The sequence below is a fragment of the Schistocerca americana genome, chromosome 8 (assembly GCF_021461395.2).
Source record: "Schistocerca americana isolate TAMUIC-IGC-003095 chromosome 8, iqSchAmer2.1, whole genome shotgun sequence".
Lineage (NCBI taxonomy): Eukaryota > Metazoa > Arthropoda > Insecta > Orthoptera > Acrididae > Schistocerca > Schistocerca americana.
The window spans coordinates 115,050,413-115,074,242 of NC_060126.1; positions in this window are offsets into that span (position 1 = coordinate 115,050,413).

Sequence of the window (23,830 nt, forward strand, 5' to 3'; positions counted from 1 at the left end):
AAGAGCACTGGCAAACAGTCTTCGCTACATTAGGTTATTTAAACTGGTGTCACTCTGAGCTAGACTTTATGGTCAGCGACTAAGTGTAAGGTCAACGTTTCGGATGCGAGTTTGCGACTGCGAAATACTTTCCTACATTATAGAAGCGAATATTAAATTTGAACTAATATTGCGAAAATTTTGTACTTGGACAGCTTAGAATGAAAATACTTCTGTTTATTGCAAAGGTAAACAATAGATTTTCTAAAACACTGTCTGTCATACACTACTTGAAACAGGTCATGTCGACCACATCATGTGGAAGAACTAACAGCAACGTATATCGGAAGGCAGTAAGATCACTTGCCTATTGGTTTGTCAGTACTCGATAGCCATTTCTAGGCGAAAGTAAATAAAGAAAGGCAGTGCGATTTTGTTACCACGTAACGTCTTCGTCAATTACTTTAGTTTTAATGTAATCTACGACTAATTGCTGGTGTTTGATATTAACATGAAAAGGATTCCGTAGACAGGGAAAGAAACTGTTCATGGGAAACTACTTCTATAGTGACCAAAAGGCATTAAATGATGTTCAAGCACTTGAGTTCCAGCAGCGGTATAATTAAAATGATATTAATAATAACAGTAATAATCGAATTATCCGGCAACTTCACACTTCACAGTGGATTTTCGCGAACTAAGAAATTTGCTGAATTTGTGAAAAATCAAAATGGCTTCACATCCTGCCTATGATGCCTAGAAGAGTCTTTACATCCTGCTGACATGAGAATGGCATAATCTCTGCGTCAGAGGCTTGCTTCTACTTGACCATTTAATAGACTCGCATTTTTTCCACCGTGACTAATTTTGTAAGCTAAGCACATCATCCGTTACAGCACACTCCTGGGGCTGGGTAATGTGACCACAATGGTCTGGTGGAACGAGCTATCACAGGTGCAATGCGTGGGTTCAGGCATTTACTTTTAAGAGGCACAAACATATTTATTTTACCTCTGGTAACCTCAAGAGAAAGACGTTATAATCCAGAATCCGCATTAAACATCACGTTCCTGGGCAGAGCCGGTTTACGTTGGGAAATGACACAGCGGAAATCATGGTAAACAGAAATACAGTCGCCAGTAAGCTTACTTACATTAGCAAATTTTATTTTATTTAATGAACCGATAGCCATTTAAAGGGACAGGGCTCTTATTTTACTTGTACTTGATTGAACTAGAGACGTTTAAAAATTTGGTGCTGGACTGTGATTCGAATGCGTATCTCCTCTTTCGAGGATCTGAATCTCTCGGAACAGTATAGTTCAGCCATTTCGTTCCTTTTCCCAAGACTGCAATCTTCTCTAGGTCTCCAAAGGTAAGTATGTGGGTCTGAAACCTGATCCAGTACAAAAATATTCATAATTTCATTTCTAGCTTTATCAAGTGCACACCGACCTGCTAGTGAAAATTAACGCGCAATTTCAATGTCTGTTCATGTGTTGCCAACAATCGCAACAGGTGTCGTTATTTCTGGTCAAACACGCACACATCTTACTGTTCATGAGTAAGCAACTGATACTTACGCTATATTCGTGGATGCACGGTAGGTGTGCAGTTCGATTGTCGCTTAGGCACAAAAGTTTGTATCCTTATTTTAGATTCAGACACCTAGCGGCTCGTAAGAAAAACCGATACGTAACATTTGATTTTTCTTAGTTAACAATCGGATTACGTGTTGGGTTCGTATCTCCGTCACAGAACTTCACATCATGCACTTCATCTTTAAATGCATGCACACTTTGTTACTTCAGAATGGAGGTATACCAGACATCTTTCGTGGTTAGATAACAGGGACGAAAGGGTCTTGATAGGAGTCACGGTTTATTACAAAAATTGTCTTCTTTTATTTTCAAGTTTAGATTTGGTTACTGGTATTGGCAAAACTTTCGGTAATTCATGACTCTTCATGGCTAATCATCAATATGATGTGATTAGATTAGATTAGATTAGATTACATTACATTACATTAGATTACCTCTTGTTCAATAGATCATGAATACGACATTTCGTAATGATGTGGAACGTGTCATTTTAATGAAAAAGTTCTTTAAATACCATGATTCAATTTCTTTACAACAATTTTTTACACTCTCTCTCATTGCTTTTTATTTCCCTCCCTCTCTCTCTCTCTCTCTCTCTCTCTCTCTCTCTCTCTCTCTCTCTCTCTCTCCCACACACACACACACGCACACACAAACACACAAACACACACACACACACACACACACACACACACATTCTTTTTTTTTATTATTTGTTTGTTGTGCTCGACCATCGGCGAGGCACGAAAACGCCTGTGAATGACTTTCTTAGTTTTGAGTACACTTACGAAAGAAATATAAAAACAACAATGAGAGTTACTGATTTATGATGCTCAGTTTGCAGTCAGTTCTGAGTATTATTAGTAACTACGCTCCAGTCCCTAAACCTAGTTACAGAAAGCGAATCAGACGCATTACGTATTCCAGGCCGTAGCAGCCGCGACTTGGAGACACCAGCTATGGTCACTTCCCAGACCGCTGTAGGATCACATCGGTTCGTCTTCTTCCTGCTGGTACTGTAACTGAGATTTGGCAACAAGGCAACGTATGTTTGGCAACTCTGTGATCGACGAGTTACTTCCTGGTGTGCACGGAATTAAGCCTCAAAGTTCACTTGATTTAACTGTCATTTCCATTGAATAATCTGAGTTATTATCGCTTGAAGGGTAACAAAAGATTGAAAATTTACGGTTTTCAGCCCAGGAAAGTCGTTGCAGGTGGAAATCGCAACTAATCTCGACCTTTAAATAGCGGTTTACGAGTTTTAGTTACTATTGCCTTCGAAATAGGAAGCTGAGACCCATACCTCCTCGCCAGCTCTGTGGTAACGTGCTGACCTGTGAAACGGCGTCTGTTACGGTTCGCAGTTCCAGTCTCACTGACTGTAACGTTTTTATCCCTTCTGTGAAAGAGCTACAAGCAGTCAGATCAAACATCAATAAGGAAATCGCAAGAAAACGCTTTCAGCTCATAGTGCAATGTTGAAAAACTTACAATGCTGCGCAACAGGTAACGCCTCTTTCCGCTGCTGACAAGCGAATTTTGGGTTTCTAGGAATTGTAACTATATTTATGAAATGCCACATTTGCATACCTCTTGAGTATGACACAGCATACCAATTAAACACAGACCCAATCAAAATCTAAGTGAGTAGTATTTTACTAATTCGTGTCGATAGAGGCATGCTTGTGTACAGATACTTTCGTCGTAAGGTTATCATGGTTAGTTTTATTTCATTTCTTATAATACAGTGCACAATTTTCGTAAGGTTTCCTTTAGTGTTGTTAAAACAATAGAAAACATGAGAGAGAAATTAATCATCAACGATACATGCGAATTCTCTGATGTTACCTATGACAGTCTGACAATGCACATGCAGTTTATTGATTACATGCATGTAGAAAACTTGTTCTGAGTTAAAGCTGTCAAAGTTTGAAGAAGAATAAAATATCACTACCACACGACAGCTAATGTAGAAAATACTTTTCTGACATATTATGGCACGATGCGCTCTCCCTACACATCTTCGAGATGCATCTGCTGCCTGCTGTCTATTAAACCTGAACAGAACAAAATGTCACAGTAGTTAGTCCTTTTTCCACATGCGACTACTTTGGGTTGAGAAGTGAAGGGAATTAAGTTCAAAGTTCCATTAGATTGATAACTTCAGCAGAGAGCAGAATTGCGTTTTATTGAGTGTGGCACTGAATGTATTCGAACTCGCGACATCTTATCTATGCTACAAGCTGACACGTAGCTACAACAGCTCCAGAGCTCGGCAACTATTCCTCCAGAACTTTTGGATTCCACAGCACTGTGAGATTATGCATATGGCCAGGTCTTGACTTCTGAGAGACAAACAGTTACAGCTTTTCTTTTGGACTGAGCGACGTTTTCTAGTAACAGATAGCGCAATAGAATAGCTTAAGTGGAAAGGAACACTTCCTATTTAAACTTCTGCATCCTACACTGTTGGCAGTTGTGTGTAGGTGGCAGTTACGTGATTTTATTTCTGTGATTACAAAATAGTCGAATGTATGCACTGGGTAGCCGAGGCAGCTAGTTCATGGTGATTCGGTCAACCAGGTAAATGAATTTACTGAACATGCTGCAAATTACTACAGGGAGCCTGTGTGTCAGAATTCTCATCCAGTGTGGCGCAACTGCGTTACGATAGAAAAATGACTCGCAGAGAAGGGGATTTCGTGGTCTGTTGGACGGATGGTAGGTTGTTATACCTATGGTCTGGGTTCGATTCCCACTTCTGTCAATGATTTTAGATAGGGAGAGACAGATTCCATTCTCTCCTGGCTACACCAAGTGAAGGAGATATAATGGCTGCGTGGTCTGAAAATTCACATTAAAGATGATATTCCTTCTTTACCAAGTAGACGGTAGGTTGAACCACAATAAAGTCTGGAGTGGCGACATGTAGAAACTCTATCACCAGTAACCTTTCTTATACTAGTTATTTATTTCGAGTGACGACACAAACGCTATGTATGGTCACAGGACACTTATTCCATCTTTTATTTGAGCTTCTGTATGTCGATAAAATTGGTTCTGAACTGGGAATGCAACTCAGACCGCCCTTAACGCGGAATTTGATCCCTTCGTGGCAATACAGCTCGGCTACAATTTGTTGTTTGTCCAAAACTGCAGATTCCTCAACACCTTCACATATTACGCGTGAATGGGATCGAATCCTGGCCCGGCACTAAAGATTTAATTATGTATTATCAAGCTCTATCATGAGAACACCTATCTGCTGGTGGATAATAATTTTGATTTTTAATGTATTTTCATTCGCTGTCAACACTAACGATATCTGACGTTTTTAACTCCCAGTGAGACACAGAACTATTTGCGAGATGACTGTAAGTTCAAGATGCTATTCTGAGCAGCTGGTGGAGAACAATTCGGTAGCTGACTTATCTTTGTGTGTAGTCAACAACGATATGTGTGGGGCTCTATTCCCAGTGAACGCTGAACTCTTCGTCATATTATTTCAGTTCAAACATGTTCACATGTCACTGCTGGTGCAACAAACCCATATTTAACGTTCGTTTTCTCTAGAATATAACAGCGATAGGTGACGGGTTGGAGTCCTGGGAAGGAAAAAATTAATGTTTCGTCTCGTCATTTCAGTTAAAACATCTAGCTACTGCCGCAAAATTCCGATATGTCACATTTGACTGTGCTTCGATAGAAATCCGATTAGGTTCCGGGTTCGAATCCGTGTCCAACACACAGCTTTACCTCACGGCATTTCAAGTAAGTTACTTGTGAAGAAGCAATATTTAACATCTCTCGTCGTTCGTTAACAGGGACAATAGATGCTGGGTAGGAATTCGTGTCTGTTAAAAATGTTTGCGTTATGCAATTTAAAGTTGATATTTGCTAAGGAAACGTATGAAAACGCGGACTTCCTCGTTATCAATATGTGCGGCATGTCTTTCGTGTTAACGAAAGTAAATTCCCGCTTTACCTCTTCTTACGTGTCAAATGAAATGTATGCCATGAGGAATAGAATATTTGTTGACTGCGTCCTTTCTTGCTTCCATCCTTACCAACATATTTCTTCATTCTCGTGGTAATCATGACATTCTATGTGTATGCTGCAAAAGATTGCAAGTGGACAAATTCGACATCGAGGTGCAAAGCGTTTGGTATCTTACATTATATTCAATTCGAATAAGCTTCCGGTGTATTTTTACTTCGTTTGTATTTTTAGATGATTATGAACGTTACGGAAATTTATCTCACATGCTTTATGTTGAATGAGAAACATTGAATGATCCGTTTTGCTTTCCCTACGTTGAAATGATATAATGTCGGCGTCAACAGCCTTCTTCCACGCCGGAAGCTGAAACTTGTATCATTCTGGATTAATGATAATTGAGTGTCTCATATGTATCCATAGCCCACAAGGCGACGTCAGAAACCATCAGGGGAGAACGCCGCATAAAAACCAAACGTGCGCGCGCGTCTCCACTCTGAAGAACCGTATCGGAGAATCACGGCAAGCATTTCGCTGAAGAGCTGCCTCGTCAGAGAGCCGAGAAATGGCAGCATCGTAGCAAGTATTTGTCAACACTCTGATAGTGCATTTACTTCCGGGTGTAGGTCGGCGTTACCTCGCTAAATTCACTTGACATTTGTTTCCCACATCGAAGACTCGTACGATATAATCCACTGCAAGATGACACAATTAGGAAGTATATTTAATTTCTGGACTCCAAGAACGGCGTTCTTCACATAAGTAACACCTGTTTGTGTGTGCATTCGGGAGGACGACGGTGCAATCCCGCACCCGGCCATCCTGATTTAGGTTATCAATGATTTCCCTAAATCGCTTCAGGCAAATGCCGGGATGGTTCCTTAGGAAGGGCACGGCCGATTTCCTTCCCCATCCTTCCCTAATCCGAGCTTGTGCTCCGTCTCTAATGACATCGTTGTCGACGGGACGTTAAAACAGTAATCTCCACCTCCTCTGTGTGTTTAAGGTTGCGTTTTGAGGCTCAGGCAACATCGCAGTGACTATAGTCCGCCTCTGGCCGCCAGTGTGTCGTTAGTTCAGAGGTTCCCTTGTGCTTTGCAGTGCTTGCACTATAAGACATAGCAGTTCGAATCACGGTAGAAGCCGCTGACTACAACCTTTTACTTTCCATTTTAATTAATGGAGTTGCAAACTGCTAGTAAAAATTTCTTATGCGAAATCTGAAGAATGCCTTTAAACATGAACCTTCGTCCGATTTCGACTTAGTAAATTAAGTTAATATCATGGACTTCTGCTTTGCAAATTCCAAGGTGCTTCACTGTAAAATAGGTCCTGAAAAGATTCAAACCGACTTTCAACGATATAAATTTGAGCTTTGTTCGTCATATAGGTCTAACATGTCAGAACGTTGTTTATGAAGTGCACATGTTCATTAATATAGTTCCCTTCTTCTAAATTTTTGCAATAGCATTTAACTGTGGACGTTTTCTAACACCGGCGTTAGCAATTCCTTTCCGTTCTCTGAAACCTTCAAAACGACAAATTTTTCTGGTTTAAATCTGATGACCTTAACTATCACTTCCGATCAACAATAAATACTTCATGAACCCATACATGGAACTCCAAATGTGCAGTGTTCCTGCACTGCTGCAGAGCATGCATTGCAAGGTATTCACACAGTTTATCGCAAAGACTTACCATAAGGAATGAAACAAGAACTGTAATACACTTTACACCACAGACGCTCACTCTGGCTTGACGAAAACATCCAAACATTGACCAAAAGTTGCACAAATAATTGAGTTTGAAAGGAAAAGAAACGAGGTATGAAGCATTTATAAATTCATCGAATGTAGTGAGGTGGTTTAATTTCGTCCCAGTCTATAAAATTAATTTCGGGCCATACTCAGCTCTTGCCGATTAATGTAATATAATACCCGCCTACTAATCAGGGCGTCTGTCTCCGTTGCTTTTGAGCGTGAATGGAAATCGTAGAAATTTTCTGTGGAGCAGCATTTAATAATAAAGCGTTTTAAATCATCAAAAGCGATGAGCGGTAGCAGGCGCTTTCGATAAAGAACGGGGGAGTGCAGCGCCGCTGCTGTCGCCACGGCCGCTGCCAGTAGCCAGCAAATGGATCCCGGAGCTTTGCCGATTACGGCGTCCAGAGGAGGACAGTCTGCAGGAAATCTGCCGCAAAATGGTTACTGGACAAAATTTTGATATCGGTGTGTCAGAAAGCGAAATAGATTGAATCTGCGCTACTATTACATTCACGTGTTCAGTATTCAGGCAGAAGAGGCTATAAAAGTATTTTATGCCAGCTGCTCTCGATCCACTGACATCATGAACAGAAACAACGCACGCTACCGCTAGACCACAGGTGCAATCAGCCTACAGTTTCTCCATCATGGGACAAGTTTTCCTCCAGGAAGTGCCGCAGTCTGCAGTGTTGCCAGATTGTGCAGATGACCGGACTTAGAGAATTAGCGAGTTGGCCAGTTTTATTGTCCCATGTCGCGATCGGCGCGGACTTAGCCTCTGAAGCGGCCGGCCGCCGGTCAAGTTTTATGTCAAAGAGTGTACACAGACTCATGCAGCGAGTGAAAATTTGTACCAAGGCTGAGAATCGAACTCGGATCTCAGTCTGTCTTCTCTAATACCGTTTTTATATGTCCACTCCATTTCCACATCGTTCCGTATTCGAATTATTCCCCCTACGCATTTGAACGATGGTTCATGCTACTGAAATTTTGTAATCGGTTCCAATCTGGTTCTCTCTCTTGTTTATGTTCATTACATCTACATCTACATCTATACTCCGCGAGCCACCTTACGGTGTGTGGCGGAGGGTACTTATTGTACCACTATCTGATCCCCCCTTCCCTGTTCCATTCACGAATTGTGCGTGGGAAGAACGACTGCTTGTAAGTCTCCGTATTTGCTCTAATTTCTCGGATCTTTTCGTTGTGATCATTACGCGAGATATATGTGGGCGGTAGTAATATGTTGCCCATCTCTTCCCGGAATGTGCTCTCTCGTAATTTCGATAATAAACGTCTCCGTATTGCGTAACGCCTTTCTTGAAGTGTCCGCCACTGGAGCTTGTTCAGCATCTCTGTAACGCTCTCGCGCTGACTAAATGTCCCCATGACGAATCGCGCTGCTTTTCGCTGGATCATGTCTATCTCTTCTATTAATCCAACCTGGTAAGGGTCCCATACTGATGAGCAATACTCAAGAATCGGACGAACAAGCGTTTTGTAAGCTACTTCTTTCGTCGATGAGTCACATTTTCTTAGAATTCTTCCTATGAATCTCAACCTGGCGCCTGCTTTTCCCACTATTTGTTTTATGTGATCATTCCACTTCAGATCGCTCCGGATAGTAACTCCTAAGTATTTTACGGTCGTTACCGCTTCCAATGATTTACCACCTATGGCATAATCGTACTGGAAAGGATTTCTGCCCCTATGTATGCGCATTATATTACATTTATCTACGTTTAGGGAAAGCTGCCAGCTGTCGCACCATGCATTAATCCTCTGCAGGTCCTCCTGGAGTACGTACGAGTCTTCTGATGTTGCTACTTTCTTGTAGACAACCGTGTCATCTGCAAATAGCCTCACGGAGCTACCGATGTTGTCAACTAAGTCATTTATGTATATTGTAAACAATAAAGGTCCTATCACGCTTCCCTGCGGTACTCCCGAAATTACCTCTACATCTGCAGATTTTGAACCGTTAAGAATGACATGTTGTGTTCTTTCTTCTAGGAAATCCTGAATCCAATCACAAACCTGGTCCGATATTCCGTAAGCTCGTATTTTTTTCACTAAACGTAAGTGCGGAACCGTATCAAATGCCTTCCTGAAGTCCAGGAATACGGCATCAATCTGCTCGCCAGTGTCTACGGCACTGTGAATTTCTTGGGCAAATAGGGCGAGCTGAGTTTCACATGATCTCTGTTTGCGGAATCCATGTTGGTTATGATGAAGGAGATTTGTATTATCTAAGAACGTCATAATACGAGAACACAAAACATGTTCCATTATTCTACAACAGATTGACGTAAGCGAAATAGGCCTATAATTATTCGCATCTGATTTATGACCCTTCTTGAAAATGGGAACGACCTGCGCTTTCTTCCAGTCGCTAGGTACTTTACGTTCTTCCAGCGATCTACGATAAATTGCTGATAGAAAGGGGGCAAGTTCTTTAGCATAATCACTGTAGAATCTTAAGGGTATCTCGTCTGGTCCGGATGCTTTTCCGCTACTAAGTGATAGCAGTTGTTTTTCAATTCCGATGTCGTTTATTTCAATATTTTCCATTTTGGCGTCCGTGCGACGGCTGAAGTCAGGGACCGTGTTACGATTTTCCGCAGTGAAACAGTTTCGGAACACTGAATTCAGTATTTCTGCCTTTCTTCGGTCGTCCTCTGTTTCGGTGCCATCGTGGTCAACGAGTGACTGAATAGGGGATTTAGATCCGCTTACCGATTTTACATATGACCAAAACTTTTTAGGGTTCTTGTTTAGATTGTTTGCCAATGTTTTATGTTCGAATTCGTTGAATGCTTCTCTCATTGCTCTCTTTACGCTCTTTTTCGCTTCGTTCAGCTTTTCCTTATCAGCTATGATTCGACTACTCTTAAACCTATGATGAAGCTTTATTTGTTCCCGTAGTACCTTTCGTACATGATTGTTATACCACGGTGGATCTTTCCCCTCGCTTTGGACCTTAGTCGGTACGAACTTATCTAAGGCGTACTGGACGATGTTTCTGAATTTTTTCCATTTTTGTTCCACATCCTCTTCCTCAGAAATGAACGTTTGATGGTGGTCACTCAGATATTCTGCGATTTGTGCCCTATCACTCTTGTTAAGCAAATATATTTTCCTTCCTTTCTTGGCATTTCTTATTACACTTGTAGTCATTGATGCAACCACTGACTTATGATCACTGATACCCTCTTCTACATTCACGGAGTCGAAAAGTTCCGGTCTATTTGTTGCTATGAGGTCTAAAACGTTAGCTTCACGAGTTGGTTCTCTAACTATCTGCTCGAAGTAATTCTCGGACAAGGCAGTCAGGATAATGTCACAAGAGTCTCTGTCCCTGGCTCCAGTTCTGATTGTGTGACTATCCCATTCTATACCTGGTAGATTGAAGTCTCCCCCTATTACAATAGTATGATCACGAAACTTCTTCACGACGTTCTGCAGGTTCTCTCTGAGGCGCTCAACTACTACGGTTGCTGATGCAGGTGGTCTATAGAAGCATCCGACTATCATATCTGACCCACCTTCGATACTTAACTTAACCCAGATTATTTCACATTCGCATTCGCTAATAACTTCACTGGATATTATTGAATTCTTTACTGCTATAAATACTCCTCCACCATTGGCGTTTATCCTATCCTTGCGGTATATATTCCATTCTGTGTCTAGGATTTCGTTACTGTTCACTTCCGGTTTTAACCAACTTTCCGTTCCTAATACTATATGCGCACTATTTCCTTCAATAAGAGATACTAATTCAGGAACCTTGCCCTGGATACTCCTGCAGTTTACCAATATTACGTTGACTTTTCCTGTTTTTGGTCTCTGAGGACGGACGTTCTTTATCAACGATGATAATGTCCTCTCTGGTAAGCCGTCAGGTATTTTGTCGTTTCGCCCAAGGGGGGGGTCCCTCTAACCTAAAAAACCCCCGTGTGCACGCCACACGTACTCTGCTACCCTAGTAGCTGCTTCCGGTGTGTAGTGCACGCCTGACCTGTCTAGGGGGGCCCTACAGTTCTCCACCCAATAACGGAGGTCGATGAATTTGCAACCATTATAGTCGCAGAGTCGTCTGAGCCTCTGGTTTAGACCCTCCACACGGCTCCAAACCAGAGGACCGCGATCGACTCTGGGCACTATGCTGCAGATATTAAGCTCAGCTTGCACTCCGCGTGCGATGCTGGTTGTCTTCACCAAATCAGCCAGCCGCCGGAAGGAACCAAGGATGGCCTCAGAACCCAAGCGGCAGGCGTCATTCGTTCCGACATGTGCTACTATCTGCAGCCGGTCACACCCAGTGCGTTCAATAGCTGCCGGAAGGGCCTCCTCCACATTACGGACGAGACCCCCCGGCAAGCACACCGAGTGCACACTGGCATTCTTCCCCGACCTACCCGCTATTTTCCTAAGGGGCTCCATAACCCGCCTAACGTTGGAGCTCCCTAACTAATAGGCCCGCCCTCTGTGACTGTCGGGACCTTGCCGGAGAATCGGCCACTGGCCCAACAGGCGAGGCATCCTGTGGTGGCTCGGAAACGATGTCATCACCACTAGGAAGCACCCCGTACCTGTTGGAAAGGGGTAAGGCAGCTGCCACGCGGCCAGATCCCACCTTCGCCTTTCGGCCAGGCACGCGCGAGCCCACCACTGTCCGCCATTCACCCTGGAGTGATGGCTGACCGGTAAGATGCTCACTGCCGGAAGACGCAGCGACATCAGGGGTTCCATGCGATTCCAAGGCCACCGAAGTAGGCATAGGTCTCACCACAGTTGCCCCAACGCCACTACGAGCCGACGCCTGCGCCTCGAGCTCGATGAGCCTAACAGACAAAGCCTCCACCTGCCCCCGAAGAGTGGCCAATTCTCCTTGCGTCCGCTCACAACAACCACAGTCCCTACACATGACTATGTTTACCCTACAAGCGAACGGTGTACTCGCCTTATTAGCAGCAGGAAATCGAAGTGCTCTCTCACTGACGGTCTAACCGACACTGAGCTGTTCTAACCAAACAAACAAAAGCCTGTACGATACGAGGGTCGATAGCAACGGCGATACTGTACACTACACTGTCATTAAAATAAAAGGTTGTGTCTAGTAGGCACTCAAACACGCAAGAAATTACAAAAATAAAATAGTAACTACCCAGATAACTGAAAATAAGTTGTACCTGTTTGAAGCTCGCAAAAATGTGTAACAAGCGAACGGTGTACTCGCCTTAGTAGTAGCATGCATCCAAATTTTAAAAAAAGGTTCCATCCTCATACCAAGTGCAGACGTTATCTCACTCTTCTGTTTCTCACAGTCAACAAGTAACAATATTTTCCTGCAGCCAACGGCATCATCAGTGTGTGAACTGACAGTAATGGTGACCCCATATGATAACATATTTAATTATGTTGAGAATTAACGGTCCTATTACTCGTTGTTGACACAATGTTACTTTCGCTTATGTTCAACATGCTCTGTGCACTATATTGTACTAGGTTCAATCAAGTAAAAACATCTGAGCCTGTTACATGCTTGAGAATATGCTGTCGACAGTTTGTTGCAGTTTCGAGCCTCTTTAGGAAATCTAGGAAGATGGACCCTATCTGTTCGTCTACGTCTAGTTGAGCCGTGCACGGCTCTCGTTTATCCCATTTATTGTTTGTCATCTTCCATTACGGTACCGCCGCCTCGTTTTCTTGTCCCATTTACTGGTGTCACTAACTTCCAGCCTTACTTGCCGGCGAGTGGCAGCAGCAGCGCATATCGATAAGTGCACTGTCGTACCATCTCTGGAGCGACCGATAGTATTTCCGGGTCGTTGTGTGTCTGGCAGTCAGTTCGGGACGGACCAGCAGTGCAGTCGGGGCGCAGCAGCATTGAAGTCGGGGATGGAGCGCCGGTGAGGCGCCGACAGCCGGTGCTCGCCGACCGCTGGCGACGCACACGAACTGTCCGACGGAGGGAGATTGGAGCGGGACGACCGTTGGTTGGTCGTTCGATTGGTCGTCTCATCAGCCGGCGTGCATTTGGTCCTTCACTGTTTCCGGGCCTGGGCAGTTTGTCGGTTGGCGTGGAGCAGCGAGGAAGCCTCCACAGTGCGTGGTTTGTCCGGGGCCGGAGCTGGCGTCCACGCGCGGTCGGAGTGTGTGGTGCTGTTCCCATTGCTACGAGGTCCGTGGCTCACCGATACCGGACACGAAAGCAGTTATCCTGTCGCTTGGTCTGTTGTATGTCTGTCGGTTGGGTTGTTGTCGGATCGTGAATGGTTTGCCCAACTGCCTGCCTCAGCTAAGCGAGCGTTAGTGTTTGAATTCCAGGCCGACCCTCGAACATCTGAGTGGCCTTGGGTGTACTGCCTTTTTTTATTCTTGTTGTTTGTACTTGTATGCCTTCTAGCTGATTTTTTTTATTAAGTTTGTTTTGCCCTTAGGCGTAAGATTCTTTATGCCTTCAGCCTAATTTAAAGAACTGTTTCAAGTAAGACCTTTGGCATTTTAAAGGTTTTCACATTCAGCCGATTTTGAGTTTTAGTTGTTTTGCCCTTAAGACAACGAGCCTAAATTAAAGGCTGGTTTACGTAAGGCCTTTGGCATTTAAAAGAAAAAATGTTCAGCCGATTTGAATTTAACTTGTTTGCTCTTAAGGTGACTGATTCTTTGAGCCTTCAGCCTAACTAAGGAACTGTTTTAAGACAAAGCTTTGCCTTTTAAATTTCTGTTTTGGTTGAGTTTTGCCCAATTAAGGACTGTTTTATGTAAGGTCTTTTTTTTTTTAATTTAATGTTGATTAGCCTCAAGTGTTGAGCTTTCAGCCGATTTTGAATTCAAATTGTTTGCTCTGAAAATCGCAGATTCTTTGGGCCTTCGCCTAAATAAATAACTGTTGTAAGATAGGGCTTGCCTTTTAAATTTCTGATTATGCTTGCGTTTTAAGTTATTGGCCTTCAGCCGTTTTTAAATTAAAGTGGCTTTCAGCAGGTAATTAAGTCCCAGCAATTAAAGCTGTGTGTTAAAAAAAATTTTTTTTGGGGTCTTGTAAAGTTTGATCAAATAATAAAGTTGTATGTTCGAGTGTAACTGACAGCCCCTTATTTTGGACTCTTTTTACAATTTAAACTGCCTGTCCTGTTCTGCTGGTTTAGCAGGGCGTCTGACTAATATTATAAAATATCACGAGGATTAAAACGAAACTGTCTCTCACGCTAGCAGTTTTACTTGAACCCATACAGATTGTCTGAGGTAAGTTTATTTTGCTCTAGGAAAGCCTTAATGTTGTAGATTCTAACGCAGTCTAGAACAAACAAAAAAGTTAGAAATACACTACTGGCCATTAAAATTGCTACACCAAAAAGAAACGCAGATGATAAACGGGTATTCATTGGACAAATATATTATTCTTGAACTGACATGTGATCACAGTTTTACGCAATTTGGGTGCATAGATCCTGAGAAATCAGTACCCAGAACAACCACCTCTGGCCGTAATAACGGCCTTGATACGCCTGGGCATTGAGTCAAACAGAGCTTGGATGGCGTGTACAGGTACAGCTGCCCATGCAGCTTCAACACGATACCACTGTTCATCAAGAGTAGTGACTGGCGTATTGCGACGAACCAGTTGCTCGGCCACCATTGACCAGACGTTTTCAATTGGTGAGAGATCTGGAGAATGTGCTGGCCAGGGCATCAGTCGAACATTTTCTGTATCCAGAAAGGCCCGTAAAGGACCTGAAACATGCGGTCGTGCATTATCCTGCTGAAATGTAGGGTTTCGCAGGGATCGAATGAAGGGTAGAGCCACGGGTCGTAACACATCTGAAATGTAACGTCCACTGTTCAAAGTGCCATCGATTCGAACAAGAGGTGACCAAGGTATGTAACCAATGGCACTCCATACCATCACGGCAGGTGATACGCCAGTATGGCGATGACGAATACGCGCTTCCAATGTGCGCTCACCTCGTCGTCGCCAAACACGGATGCGACCATCATGATGCTGTAAACAGATCCTGGATTCATCCGAAAAAATAACGTTTTGCCATTCGTGCACCCAGGTCCGTCGTCGAGTTCACCATCGCAGGCGCTCCTGTCTGTGATGCAGCGTCAAGGGTAACCGCAGCCACGGTCTCTGAGCTGATACTCCATGCTGCTGCAAACGTCGCCGAACTGTTCGTGCAGGTAGTTGTTGTCTTGCAAACGTCCCCATCTGTTGACCCAGGGATCGAGACGTGGCTGCACGATCTGTTACAGCCATGCGGATAAGATGCCTGTCATCTTGACTGCTAGTGTACGAGGCCGGTGGGATCCAGCACGGAGTTCCGTATTGTCCTCCTGAACCCACCGACTCCATATTCTGCTAACAGTCATTAGATCTCGACCAACGTGAGCAGCAATGTCGCAATACGATAAACCGCAATCGCGATAGGCTACAATCCGAACTTTATCAAAGTCGGAAACGTGATGGTACGCATTTTTCCTACTTACACGAGGCATCACAAGGACGTTTCACCAGGCGACGGCGGTCAACTGCTGTTTGTGTATAAGAAATCGGTTGGAAACTTTCCTCATGTCAGCACTCTGTAGGTGTCGCCACCGGCGCCAACCTTGTGTAAATGCTCTGAAAAGTCAATCATTTGCATATCACAGCATCTTCTTCCTGTCGGTTAAATTTCGCGCCTGTAGCACGTCATCTTGGTGGTGTAGCGATTTTAGTGGCCAGTAGTGTATCAGTCCTGCCAATCTGCCATGTGTTCTTTTTCCTTTCTTATAAAAGGAAGAGTTCCCATTCTAGTGGGCGCAAGAAATTCTCAATAAACATGAGCCAGTACAGAGGTTAATTAAGCGACTTTTAAGTGTAAAATCTAATAAGAATTTTGGCGCCCCGCTCATAGTTCCCTTTGGAAAGTAAAATAAACAAAATATTTTAATATCACCTAATTGAGAGTATGTGCCATGGTAAATCGGTGGTATTATTGGTGATTGTATCTGCTGTGTGAATACATTTTTAAATGTTGAATTTAATGTTTCTCTCGCGTTTGTTTTCTTCTGTTTCAGAGCCAAAATGATTCCAGGAGAGGAAACGGTGATGTATTTGGATCCACTCATTGACTTTACCTAACGGTTACCGCTGAGTGTGGTTCTTCTTCCTAATAGCATCCCATACGAGCAAACGAGCTGCGACTTTGCCTGTGGTTACTCGTACTTTAGCTACTTGGGCTGTGCGTGGCTCTGACTCTGTTTAAAAAGAATAGCTTGATGTAGTCATGGGGTCGAGCCGCGCACGTCTCCTTTCATGTCCCGCAGCTAATTCGGTGTAAATAATAACCTGTAGCTGTGATCCCGAAGTCAAATATTCTATGCATTGGCTAGAATTGCGCAGTAATAAAATACACAAAAACACAAAATAAAAGTAGAATGAATAATGATATGGGATCTCTCCTAACATTTGCAATTGATGTAGACAACAGAGTATTGCCTGTATATTGAACAATATTTACTCAAGAAAGGGCATCTCAAATACACTGAAAGTGGTCCTACGATATTCAGTTAAAATACAGACAGAAAATACCCTTGCCAAATGCAATAAAGTTGCGTTGACAATGTTACAAGAATAGTAGCAAAATCCCCAAAATAAACTGTAACCAACTGTATCAAAGATACGTGAAAACTAAGTCCATTTCGTAATCACAGTAACGAAATATCATCTCAGAACGGTTTAGAGTTCCAAATGATGAGTTACAAATTATCACATGCAATACAAAGAATAGTTACTCATACTTCGTCTATTCTCAATTCCTTAATACAAGTGGAAAAACTTACAGTTATACTCTGGAGCACAAAAGTTAGCGTATTGTAGCGACTCTTCATCACCCAGAATCTACCAGCCACACGGCCAAAGAAAGCGGTACATCACAGGCAAGTCTGCCTTCTTCAAGAACAAACGTAAAAGTGTCCCCAATTGCTCCCTTGAGCTCTTCACTATTAAAGTCCCAGTCTCCATTTGACTCCCACAGCGTTCATTAGTGGCCGCTTTTCCATTGGCTGAATACCACCCTCACCAAACATGCTACAGACATAATTTGACTCACTTGGCCACATTCCAGGCTGAACTAAATATATTACAATTACATTTAAATATATATAAATTAAGGGTTGCCCATAAATAAATAACCCAGCTTTCTTACGCTAGTTCCAAAAGTAAATCACTACAGATTGCCGCTAAATATTATTTCAACAGTTATTTATTCCTTCTTAACAGAGGCGTCTTTTGGTTCTCTTCCCAATTGTGGTGTCCGCTGACACATGCGACTGCCCACTTTTAAATTAGCAGAGTTTTTGTAACGGCACTTGCGACCAACATGAGAAGGAAAGGCGAAGGTTAATTTGAGATAGCAAACAGTTTCCAGGAAGCGATTATAAAACGAACACGAGAACTTCGTGTGTAAAATTACGTCGGCCGGAGTGGCCGAGCTGTTCTAGGCGCTTCAGTCTGGCACCGCGCGACCGCTGCGGTCGCAGGTTCGAATCCTGCCTCGAGCATGGATGTGTGTGATATCCTTAGGTTAGTAAGGTTTAAGTAGTTCTAAGTTCTAGTGGACTGATGACCTCAGATGTTAAGTCCCATAGTGCTCAGAGCCATTTGAACCATTTTTTGTAAAATTAGATACTTCTATTATTTCACAGTTGATGATTTACAAGTGCTTGGGTGACATATATCGTAAAAACAGAGGCAGCAGTAATTTTCTCGGCCTCTTCCTCAAGTTATAAACGTCTCATTTTGACAATTGCACGATTGTCTTAAAGTTCCTACAGAAAAACAAACTTGTTTTACATCAATAAAAGATTGACTCTGATCGACCAGATCGGCAGCAAACCATACATAACGCATCATTTTGCGGATTACTGCGGAGGATAGCTGCTGATGTACAGTGGAATGTATTTTGCATTGTCTTTTCAGGATGTGATTTCTTTATCTCTCTCGATAATTTTGGTGCTTTTTGGTCAAATTAATTAACTGACGATTAAAACAGGTTGCACAAGCAGAATGAATTTTGTAGGAATCACTATAAAACTGCACGATGACAATCCTGCTGCATCTTAAAAAAAGCTCGTCGTATAATTGTGATTTGTTTGACCTCCCCACGAGTCAATAAAGAGAAGAAATTTGTTCTCCTGCACAATGGGGTTCATCGCACCACTCAAAAATGTTTGTATGAGGGTGTTGTAAGTCACTCAGATTTTGATGGATTAATGAGGTCATTACTATATTTTACGGCTTTTTCATCCTCCATTTTTTGAAACGTCGTGCGAGAATACATACGTAGGCAATTGGCAATAATTTTCCAGAAAGGGTTATCACCTACTGAGCAGCATACGAGTGGGTTACTTTGCTCTTTTCCTGTCGCTTCAAGGGAACTGCTTTTGCTACTCGATGGTCCATGGTGCGGTTATAAGTCGAATGGTACTGGCAGCATTAGAAAGGGTATTTCAATTTGCGGTGACGAATGAGAATCTCGACTTACCTGTTCGATTGGACGCTTCAATTACAATCTCTTCTCGGAAAGTTATTTCAGAGTCGTCGAGGAGTACAAACCTCTCTTGGCAATTTGTTTGCAGTGCCAAATTTTCCTTTGCCTTTCCTTTTTACGCCTTTTACAAAAATATTTATAAATACAGTATATTTAGCAGTATTTCGGTTACCTGCAGTGTAAGAAACGCAAAACTTAAAAATAATAAAGAAAAGCCTCTCTGCATAGTGACTCGACTCCATGACCCTCGAATTACCATTCCGTACTTTTCCCCAATGCGCCAAAAGCTACCTGGATTTTACGCTGACCTAACTGGTTCATGCCCGCCCGCATAAAAAATTATAATTACTCTGGAGCTCCCGCTTCCATCACTTTCAAGTATGGCCAAGTACCATAAATTTGAACGAAATCGGTGATGACGAGTTGGTGCGATCCACCTTTTAGATGAGTTCATCTTCTGGCGCGCACATTTAATGTACTAGGAAGTTTCATTACAACGTACACCTGTCGTTAATATGGGATACAGGTTTATAGAGCTTAGTTTACTTTATATGCTATATCATGCGTGGCGCTATGATTTTATTGCCACTAACTTAAAAGACGCTAACGACATTAAATGCTTTGTCTTTAGTGGAATTCTCGACGTGATGTTCCAGGCTGAGTGAAAGAGCACTTTGCCTGACGCTTTTCATATTCCAGCAACTCGCAGGGAGCCTTCTATGCCGCATCTACACTAAGGTCGCGTACAAGGATGCAGTTGCGCGTCAACAGATAGCCGCAAAATTGCGCAATCTTGTGCAATGTTTAATGGCAGTTGAGGCTGCGGTCGGAATTTGTCATTATTAACAGATGAGGCACCATTGTTTCAGCTCAGCTGGTATAATTGCGAACGCACATTCTAACGAGACGGCAAACGAGCCAGCGGCAGCCATCTTTTTTTTTCACACTGTTTTGGCGTCGCCGCCACGAATTCCTCTCCCGTACTATCTTCTCCAACTCAGAGTGGCTCTTGCACCCAATGTCTTCGATTATTTGTTGGATGTATTCCAACACGTATGTTCCTCTACAGTTTCTTCCCTCCACATCTCCCTCATGTACCATGAATGTCATTCCTGCATCCATTTACACATCTCCCACCATCCTTTAGCATTTGAGATGTGGTGCTATAGACGGATGTTAGAAAATGGATACACTGCAAAGATCATAAATGAGGAGACTTTCCGCAGAACCGGCGAGGAGAGAGACAAATTGAAAATATTGGTAAGAAGAAGTGCCAGGATCTCCACTCCCTGACTACCGCGTGCTACTGGTGCAGCAAAGGTAAAAGATTTTTAGGAAGAAGCTTCTTGGTTGCACAAGATAGGTTTATTTATTCTCCACATGTGACTCGTTTCGCCTGTTCTAGGCATCATCAAACAATCTGGCGAAATTACAAACTGGTGTAAGTGCAAATTGCTATGAAGGCCAATAGTAAATGAGTAATTTAAAAATGACAAGAGGAAGCCATATACCGGCTGGACTATGGAGCACAGGGCGACATTTGTGTTTCGCGTGGGTGTGGGGTGTATAAATTTCAACTCATAAAATATTGTATCATAACTGAACTTATCAGTAGAAATTCTCGCTAATCGTAACCGAGGCGTCGAACGTAATTAAGATTCACAAGGAACTGGGAGATAACAGCCAGAGCGCCACTTTGAGTGCTTCATTACATCACCGATAAAATTCTACCTACTGGTAACCGAGGCGTCAAACGTGATTAAGAATCCCAAAGAACTGGGAGTAAACAGCCAGCTAGCCATTGTCAGTGCTTCATTACATCGCCTAGAAGCAACACGAAAAAAGGTAATGACAGTAGGGAAAAAGAAAGCTACTAAAACATACAAGGGGTACCTAACTTAGGCAAATAGGCATCTTCTTGGAGTAGAAAAAACTCACAAGTGCAAAATATACCCATGTAAGGGCTAGGCTTATCCACCTTTGGAAAATGACTGGGCGCTAATAAGAATAAAGAAACAGCTAAAATTTTTTAGTAAAAATTTGAAGCAACGAAGCCAGAAGTAACACTAAACCGGAAAACTGACTGTAACGACGATAACTTACCCAAGAAGAAACTGCCCCATGAACACAAAGATGGTCTATTTACGTGCGCTGTCATGCCAGCAACTAGACTAAAAATCTATTACTGATGCTGCACCAGTGGCACTGCGGTAGTCACGGAGTGGACTGATTTTAATCGTCTTATCATTCTGTCACTTCTTCTTACCAATATTTTCCACGTGTTTCTCTCCTCGATGACTCTGCAGAAAGCCTCCTTATATATGACCTTATCAGTGTATTCAGTTTTTTTCTGTATCACCACGTCATAAATACTAAAATTATCTTCCGTTCCGGTTTTGCCGCAGTCTGATTTTTCTGAAGTGTTGTTCCCATTATAAAGCGCAGTGTCAGGATTGCCCTTCTGGTGCCTTTACCTTCCATAAAGCCAAGTAGATCATCATCTAACACATCATAATTTTATTTTCCATTCCTCTGTATATGAGTATTGTCAGAAACTTGGATGCATGGGACGTTAAGCCGATTGTGCGATAGTTCCCACACTTATCCATCCTTGTTGTCTTTGGAAATGATATTTTTCCAAAAGTCTGATGGTAAGCCTCCAGACTCATAGATTCTACAAACCAAACTGAAAAGTCATTTGGTGGCCACTTTCTACAGTGATTTCAGAGATCCTGGAGAAGTGTTATCTATGCTTTCCATGTTATTTGATCGCAAGTCTTCCAAAGCTCTGAAAATGGTTCAAATGACTCTGAGCACTAAGGGACTTGAGGTCATCAGTCCCCTAGAACTTAGAACTACTTAAACCGAAGTAACCTAAGAACATCACACACATCCATGCCTGAGGCAGGATTCGAACCTGCGACCGTAGCGGTCGCGCGGTTCCAGACTGAAGCGCCTAGAACCGCTCGGCCACACCGGCCGGCTCCAAAGCTCTGTTCAACTCTTGAGTGTCTGTGTCTTCCACATCGATTCCCACATGTTCCGTTACGTCAGATTTGTTGTCTCCTGTGCGTTTAACAATGGAATTCCTCTTACACTTTTAATGTTGCCGCCTTTGCCTTTAATTTCTCCGAAGCTTTTTTTGACTTTTCTATATGCTGAATCAATCCTTCCGACGACCGTTTCTTTTCCGATTTCTTCGCATTTTTCCTGTAAAAATTTCGTCTTGTCCTCTCTGCACTTTCCAAAGTGACATATATTTTTGGTTCCCTGTCTTTTCCTTAACATTTTTACATTTCCTTAGTTCTTCGATTCACTGAAGTAATTCTTGCATTACCCAAGGTTTCCTCGCAGCTTTACATTCACCGCTTATTATTAGATTTTCGTCTGTCTTCAAATACAGAATTAACCCGTGCTCCGTCCCTGTGCTACTCACCCCTTTTTATGCTTCTGTTTAGGAAAGTAATCTGACAGCAGATAAACGAAACTATAATTCTTTCTAAAAAACTAAACTCCTCCCGAACAAGCCATGAAGGCTCAATGGTATCGACCCACCGCCGTGTCATCCAGGCGTCACTGGATGCGGATATGGAGGGGTATGTGGTCAGCACACCGCTCTCCCGGCCGTATGTCAATTTACGAGCCAGTAGCCGCTACTTCTCAATCAAGTAGCTCCTCAGTTTGCCTTACAAGGGCTGAGTGCACCCCGCTTGCCAACAGCGCTCGGCAGACCGGATGGTCACCCATCCAAGTCCCGACAGAGCTTAACTACGGTGATTTGACGGGAACCGGTGGTACCACTTTCTACTGACATATTTTTAACGACTTTTTTCAATTTGAGATAATTTGCACTTTCTTCTTTTCTTGTAATATCCCATTTGCTATTATCTTAAGCAACCATGCTTGAGATAATCATATAGTTACTCGGTTTACTACAAACATGTTTGTGTCTTTAGGACACAGAAGAAAAGCAAACTACACTTCCTTTTCTTGACCCAGGTCTGCAAACAGAATAGGACAGGAAGGGAGAAATTTTAATAAAAAGATTCCTCCTCTTAGCCGAAAGTTTGAGCACCACAGTCCTTTGCCAAGTGTAGTCCTGTTGGGGGTAGTGTCGTGGTAGCGCACCCCTTTGCCTGTCTCCATCTGATATCAATTACTTACGCCTGGCAACCACTCTGCCTGTGTGGTTTCTTGAGTAAAAATAAAATACGGTCGCCAGATCAACGTTATTCAACGGTTCTTGTAAAAGAGTATCCGTGCACATTAACCCGAAACAGAAACACTCTCGATCAAAGGGCGTAGGTACGATCATACGTGCAATTTTGGACAGCAATATTGCGACTGTGGACCTATTCCAAAAATAAAGATAGGAGGCCCTGGCAACTCACGATCGGTTTCGATCGGCTGGGTACGCAGAAGATTTTAACGTAGGATTCCTAGTAAAAACCGAATATATTCCTAATACATTTCAAAATACAAGTTATAATGATAAATGGCCAAGGGCTAGTACGTGCAAGGTTCCGCACATATAGACAGTTTCTCCGTCCTGGGACTCGAGAATCCCGACGAATGTTTCTCTGTTGCGACACTGAAACTGGCAACACCTCGTTCGAGGGAATTCCAAGATTTTCGAGAGTGTTTTAATTTTAAGTTTCAAGTCGGATAACAAACAACAAAACAAAAACTTTTCCGCGTGATATAAAGCGCCAACTTTCTGATTTTTTTTCGCTTACTTGTACTGTGAAATGTTGCCTCTTCCAAATTCCGTGTTTCTAGATCAACAAGAAATACCCTACAGGTTTCAATGAGTGACTTTGCTACTATTAAAATATGTGACGTAAATGGCAGTATCTAATGACTGCATTGACTGATAAGCTTAATTTTTGTACACCGCCAGGAGTCCATATAGACATTAGTATCCGACATAACTTTAAACGTGATC